Source organism: Nuphar pumila, chromosome 8, assembly GCF_984573655.1.
Source record: "Nuphar pumila chromosome 8, dmNupPumi1.hap1.1, whole genome shotgun sequence".
Lineage (NCBI taxonomy): Eukaryota > Viridiplantae > Streptophyta > Magnoliopsida > Nymphaeales > Nymphaeaceae > Nuphar > Nuphar pumila.
The window spans coordinates 46,433,322-46,441,356 of NC_143256.1; positions in this window are offsets into that span (position 1 = coordinate 46,433,322).

Here is an 8,035-nt window from a genome sequence, read left to right on the forward strand (position 1 = left end):
GGTGGCACCAATCCAGAGTCCCACTTGGCTTCAAATTTTATTTTTATTTTATTTTTAATAAAAGTAGCACACCATGAGGTGGAGCCACCTGAGGGCTCCCTGCAAAAGCCAAATTCGAATTTCAAACCCCCAGATAGCACCCCCTGAGATGGTGCCACATGGAGGGCTCAGATTGAGCCTGTTTGAAATTCAAATTTTTTCAGAAAATCTATAAAAACAAGGATCCACGTCCAGCATGGGGAGACCATCTTTTAAGAACTCCTGTTGGACTTGAAAATTCGACCTAGCCTTCTTGAGAATCCGATTTTTGCACTTCGGAATTCACGCCCCCCTTTGGCTCAGTGAAGAAGGCACGGTGGGTCGATTTTGGTGAATCATCCGAAGCTCGGATCGAAGGACGAACGAAGCCCGTGATAGCCGCCCCTTTCAAGAGCTTCAACGCTTCCTAACGAAGCAAGGTGCACCTCTTTTCCTCTTGATTTGATTTCATAATTCGATTAGAGAGTCGTTTGAAGAAAGAGCTCATCCGAGAGATGGATTGAGCTATTCTCATGAAACGACATATATAAAAATACATGATTATGACTCCTTGATGATTTTTAACATTCATGCATTTAGCTAGATTTAATTTGCATTTTATTTCATTCATTTAGCATGTTTCATGAATTAATTAGGATTAATTAAACATTTATTTCAATTCTGCTCATTTTCAGTAGTTCTCTGTTTTTGTCAGTCAGTCCACACGTCATTTCATGCATTTATTTTTTATTACAAATCCCAAAAAAAATCACGGAATGCGCCCTTAGGTGTCTCTAAAATTGTGCCAAAAATTCAAAAGCATTTGAATTTTTTTACTATGGTAAACAATCAAAATGGCAAGTCGCATTTTGTTACCCGGGATGCGTTTTAAACATTATTTGTCGACTTGTAAAATCGAGATATCCATCACGAGACATCCGATTTTCGATCCGAAAGATGTTATGAACTCGGGAAGATGTCTAGTGTTTAACCTGATTTTCTTAGATTTTTATGATTTTTTTTAATATCTGACAAAAATCCGCGAGTTCGGGACACGGGTCAGAGCCTGATTTGGGCCTCTAAGACTTTGGATCGACTTGGGTCGATGGGTTCTCTTTTTGTGTTTCTCCAAATCCAAAACTATAAAAAGTGAAAGTTATGTCCGAGGTGTCCTCTGTTTTCATCTGAAAGACTGCGATTTTTAGAACAGTAGTAATACCTGTTTCGGATTTTTCTTGTCAGTCCCCTGTTTGGTCACATTTGTCTATTCTGTCAATTTAGGAACACAAAGTTATATTTTTATCTATGTTTTGGTTGATCAAATGACAAAGTTATGAACATAAAAGTTGTCCATGTAGGTGTCGTGAGTAGCTCTGTTAAATATCATAAATTTTCATGGCTGTTTTCTATTTTTTTAGCATTTTACATTAGATCAGATCAATTTTTACCTCTGTCAGAACCAAATCCATGTTACCAAACCTACCATGGCTCAAATCCCGAGGCTGTAAAAACCAAAAATGTTTCATTTCTGGTCCTTTAGCAGTCTGCAAAATAAAAGAAGTTTTCATGGTGTAAATATTGCATTATCATATTAAGCATTGCATTTGGTTCGGATCCATAGGCAAAATCCACCATTTTAGGATTTCCTTTAAATTTTAGTATTCAAATCATGTCATTTCGTGATTTTTAGCATTCTAGGATGTTTATCAGAGTAGGTAGAGGCTTCATACCGATATTTGTGCAATTTGGAATCCATTTGAGGTTCGGATTAGCCATAATACCAAAACAGGGTCCCGCAGGACCCGGATCCAAGTGAAAAACAAGCGAAATTCATTATTTTGGATAAATTGCAAAATGTCAAATTCTGATTTTACAGTCCTAATGTGTTTAGAAGCATGTCATCATATCTCATACTGCATTTCATCATCATTTGATTCAATTTGAATTTCAAACTCTCAATTTTACCAAGTTTTCCTTCAAAAACCCTGATTTTAAAGGTATAACTTTAATTTTAGGGGTATTTTGGTCATTTTGACCCCAATTCCGAATTTCAAACTATTTTTCACCGAATTTCTTGCATTTACATCATTTCAAATATCAAGGAAGCATGAGATTAGGGTTTATGTCCAATTAAATCCAATAATTTCAGAATATTATTGGAAAATCTTGGAAAAACCCACATATTTGAGCTAACCCCATTTTAAGGTTTGGCAGGAACATTCAAAATAAGGAGCTGAAGTCTGAATTTTCTTTTTATTTCATTTATTTAGTGATGTAATAATGTAAATTTTGGAATAAGATTTTAATTTCCTGCTTAGACTAGGATGCATATCATATAGTTTGAATTTATGCAATATCCTGCTTATATGATGCATGCATCTTATCTCAAAAGCACTATGGATGTACACAAATGGCACGTGCACCAACTCTTAGGGAGGTGATGAACTCGGTGGAGTCCATATTTACGGCCCTATTCGGAATATGGACGAGACCCAGATCCATCATCTTTCTACCAGTCACATTGAGCCTACACTCTTAGGCTATCTTAAAATGCACATCATATTTCTAATATTTTCAAAGTATTGTGCATTAAATCAATTAAACTCTGAACATATTCATGGCCACAGTCAGAATATGTGAAGGATTTATTTTGACTTAATACACATTTTTCCAACAAATTTCATAGAAAATCTTTCAAAGTGCATTCATTCACTCATATCATTTGCATCATGAAATCATTGATTTTCCCGTGATTTTCTTAAGAAAACTTCATTCTCAAGAAATCAATTTCTCAAGAGACTCTGAGAATTTTTCAAAATCAGTTTTCCCAAGTCAAGTTTTTCCACAGTTTTCCATGGAAAAGGTTATTTTCTCAAGATTTTCAAAAGAAGTCTCTCATCTTTCTCAAAATCAAAATCGATTTCCAAGTGTTTCAAAGCTAAGATTCCCAGGATTTCACTTTCCCAAGTTTCAATTTTCCTTCTCCACAAGGGTTTTCCCATGTATTTCAATCATTTTCCCAAGAAAACTTTCAAAACTTGAAGCTCTTTCCTAAGAAGTGTTTCCCTTTTCAAATGTTCACCTTTTTCTCAAGAATCACTTCCATTTTCCCAGGATTTTCAACCATTCGTGATTTCCCCACATCTTCATGAACTTTCCCGTGATTTCAAAAGCCCTTTTCCACATGAGTTTTCCTGAGAAATTGACTTTCATCTTTTTCCTGAGAAATTCTTTTCAACTCCAAATATTTTCCAAGCATACATCATGTTTTCCCAAGCTGCATTTTCCAAAATCTCATAGCACATGCCTGAATTCTCTGTGCATATAGGATAGAACACAATTTCGATAATTTTACTAAGTCAAGCACAATTTTGGTCCTTGGTTCGATTACCACTGTTAAAGGCGGCAGGAACGGTCGAACCTCGTACCGACAGGTCGAGCCCCATCCCATGGATTTTCCCGCTATTTTAAAAAATGGAGGCGAGTATTTCAAAACATTTTCCAAAATCCGGTCAAGTTTGAAGCGCGAAAGCGTTTCCCTCTCTCTCTTTCGCAAGGAAGGGAAGACGGGAAAAATTTCGCGACGATAACAGGTTTGGCGACCGTGATGGGACCTGTCCTTATCTGATCAAAGTTATGCTTGACTTAGTTCAATTATCAAAACTGTGTTCACAAAATGTCAGCTCTTTACTTTTTGCTATCATGCGAACCTAGGAGACTAGATTCTGACCTTGCTGACATTCACTGCATATAGCTTAGGCATGGTTGGGTAGGACCAGATTGAGGAGAAATTTTCATGCTCACATAGACTTAGGTCTAAACACAACTCTCCTCAATTTAGGATCTGAATGCAAACAATGTATGCTTCTTCAAAAATTTTCAAAAGTCTATCTCTTTAGGACTTAGAGCCCTCTATTTCTTGCATGTGATCATTTTTTTCAAAACTTCCATTACCTATCATTACCCGGTCTTCACGTTGCTGGGCTCTCTTCCAGAACCCTAGTTCGGGAGAGAGCCTCACAACTGGGCCAACTATTTGGGTTAACACCCCCCTACCACGTACTGCGGGCCACAGTCCGAAGTATATCGGTAGGCGCTCAAGGATGTTGGAAAACCTTACCTTAGAACCGGAGTTGAAATTCTACGCCACGTACCTCGGATTTCGATTCGAGTATATCGGCATAACTGGATTGGACAAAGATGATCTGAGCCTAGAGTTAAGATTAAGGTCCTATAGCTGTTTTCAAAGTGATGCATCTAGAGTCAGCCTTTTAGGGAGTGTTGTATGTGCATAAATGTTTGTGCAGGATGTGATTGTATGCTACTTTTATTTCCCTCATATTTTCCCCAAAATATTTTCAAATTCTCATCTTTTCCCTTTATTTTCTCAAACCCTGGATGATTTTCTCAAATATCCAATTTCTTTCAAAACTCCAGGCAATTTTTCATTCTACCATTCTACTGGATCTCGAATTTCTAGCTGCATTTTTATCCTGCCTGCAAATTTTTTTCAAAAATTTCCCATATTTTCTTAAGTCTCATTCTGAGTCTTTCTCTGTTTTCAGTTCGATGGCATCCAATCAAGTCGATCCTATCTTTCCTGAAGGTCACATCTCCTACGAGGTGCGACAAGGTAGTCCTGAACATCGAGCACTTAGCACCGGAACTTTCATTCCCCGGTGGTACTATTCCTGGCTAAAAAGCTTTTCTCGAATGTTCCCGGACCATTTGAGCGAGTGCGGATTAGAACTGGCATCAGCAGTCGGAAAGCAGACCATCAATGGCAACCTGATCTATGCAATGGCGGAGCGATGGAATCCTCGAACGTGTACGTTCTGGTTTCCATGGGGAGAGATGACCGTTTTAATGGATGAATTTTCAGAAATCATGGGGTTGCCAGAACCAGCCGGTCAACTAGGAGACCCATTAGAGCATCAATTCCTTATCAATGTCAAGGGTTTAGACCCCCGAGACTCCTTAGCTCGTATGACAGGCCGCCGATCTTGGCCTCTGATCCAGTTGGAAGGAAATGAATATGTTGACCTACTTGAGTTGTACCGCCAGTACGGGACCTTCGTCGAAGTCAGCTCGCTATCAAGAACAGCCAAAGAAAGGATTCAGAATGCAATGGTTCTGTGCACTGTAGGATTATCCCTCTTTCCAGACGGACAAAACTACATGGACATCAGAATAATCCAGCTTATGAGAAGATGGGGAAGTCGACAAACCAATCGCCTCTCCAAAGCCATGGCAGCACTCGCTTTCCTATATCGTGGACTGACTCGATTCTCACTTAGAGAATCCATTTTAGTTGAAGGATGCATCTACGCACTTCAGTCCTGGTTTTTCCAACATGTTCCGGCCCGAGCAAGCTCTTTCAGATACAATGGTCAAGAACTTCTCCCAGTATCGTAGTACCGAACCATGATCAACAATATTCAAGAAGATGACATTGTCTGGGACTATTTTGATCGGCAACTATCCCCTCCCAGATATACGTACGCTTATGGCAAGCGGTTCAAGTTGCTGGGACCATTCTTCTGCACTTACTACCAACCAGAGAGATGTGTTCGACAGTTCTCCCAAAGGCAGCAATACGTCGAAGCCCGACTGTTATCAGGAGCTATGGCAGAGTTCGACCTCACTTCCGCACAATGGTCCGGGGCATATCATTCTGCCCGCTACAGCTGGGATTCCTTTGTTTCCCTTAAAATCTTTCCTGGTCCTAGAATGTCTGCTGACTATCATGAATGGTGGCAAATTGTTTGTCCCCCACCTCTTTGTCAAGATCAATAAAGTCATGTTTCCTCATTTCTGTAAAATTGTCTCTCTTTCCATTGTGGTTTGACGACCTCGCCTAGGTAACAAGGCATATTTTCGTTGTTTATTTCTTTTGCAGAAGGAATGACAACACAATTGTCGTGATTCCCGCGACGACTCAGTCCCTAGTAATGGGACATCTTTTCCAAATTGTCTACCATATTTTCAGCAAATATTTCTTCCAAAAAATCAATTCCTACAAAATCTAATCACGTCTTTGCCCTGCAGAGAGCATCCACAACATTTGATGGTGCAAACAAGATCAGGCAAAAGGACAGCAACACCGCAGTACTCGTCAGCTTCGGAAGAAGAAATGGGTTCCCCCCGATCCGAGAAGAGTCAAGAGCAGCAGCAAGAAGATGATGGCATAGACCCTCAAATGTATGCCATGTTTCGAAAAATGATGAACAAAATGATGAATGAGCAGCCCGGGACCAGCTCAGAAAGGAACCCATTCAGAGAAAAGTTCCATGGTCACAGGGGTAAGAAGGCTCCCAAGAAGCAAATCCAGCCAGAAGAGATTTTAGATGAATCAGACTCCATTAAAGATACTGATGAAGAATATGAGGTGCCTCCAGCATTTCAGAAACGTGGCCAAAGTAAAAGCCGCAGATCAAAAAGCCGAGATGCAGAAGAACCCTTGCAAGCACAGTTCAAGGAAATGGCCCGAGTTGTCAAGGATCTGCAAGCCCGCGACAAGGGCAAGAAAGTCTTCACCAGTGAGGACTTCTATGACGGCTTAGAAGGGGATGATGATCTGGAGAATCTTCCCCGAAAATTCATCAAATTCGACGGCTCTGGCGACCCAAAAGCTCATCTCGCCACTTTCTTTGCTTAATGCTCGAGGTTCAAAAGGGATAACCGAGCATTGTTTCTATGCTTCTCCCGCAGCTTGGAAGGAGTTGCAACTAAATGGCATGCGGAACATATCAATCCAATCAAACTCAAGGAGTTCGATAAAGTAGTAAACCTATTCATTGAACGCTTCTTGTTCAACACGGAGGCGCTTCCTACATTAAGTCATCTCTGCAATCTAAGGCAGAATGAGAATGAAAAGGCACGGGACTTCATTCACAGATGGAGATCAGCCTATAATAAGATGAGAGATACTATCTCGGAAAGGCACGCCCTGTCCTTAATCCTCAACAACTTTTCGCAGCCATTAAGAGGATTGATCTCCACAACACCATCCAGGACCTTCATTGAGCTCACTGAACGAGCCGAATGGCTTGAACTAAGTGTGGAAAATGGAGTCTATGAAGGCTTCACCTTTTCCAAGAACAACTCTCATGGTGAGCAGAAGAAGAAAGCGCACTTCACTTATTCTGCCAGCAACAGCAACAAAGGCCGAAATCAGCACAAAGGGCAGAAGAAAGATTACTGCTATGGCACAGGCAGTTCAAACAACAAGGACCAGAAAGGAAAGCCTGCTCCTCAGTACAGCAAGCCTCATCAGTAGGATCAAGGGCCGAAACTGCGTGAGAAGACTAGACATGAAGGATGGAGTTACGATAGAAAATTTACTCCTCTTGACCAATCACTCGAGGATGTGCTCGAGTACATGCTATCAAAAGAGATGGTTAAGTTGCCCAGATTGGCCGATCCCCCTGTGCCCATGGGGAAATGGAAAGATCAATTCTGCAAGTTCCACAGAACAGTGGGACACAACACTGAGAATTACTTTGTTCTCAAAAACATCGTGCAAGATCTCATTGAAAAGAATCTATTGGTAGAAGGAGAAGAAGAAGAGAAAATGGACATTCTCAATCACCCCTTCCCTTCGCACACCACAGCTGTAGTATCGGCACAGCCATTTCTGTCGCATGAGCACATCAAGCCGTGTTCTGCACAAGATCTACAAGTTCAGCATCAGGTGTCAGTACTACGACAAGCAACTCCTGATTCCAAGAAGATGGACTTAATCTCAGCATTCGACAAGATGAAAGTTTCGGAAGCATCTATAAAGTCAGCCCCCAAGTCAAAGGGAACTCCTGACTTCTTCAAGCAAATTATCAAACTCAGGCTGGAGAATTCAAGTCAGAAGCCTCTGACCGCTCTATCCAATGTCTCCATCCTTGACTTGGCCAAGAATTCTAGCAAGCACCAGCAAGTACTAGATGATTTACTCAGGAAAATCAAGGTTAAAACAAGTACCACTCCTGAAGATATGGCACAAATTGTGAACTCCGCCATGACC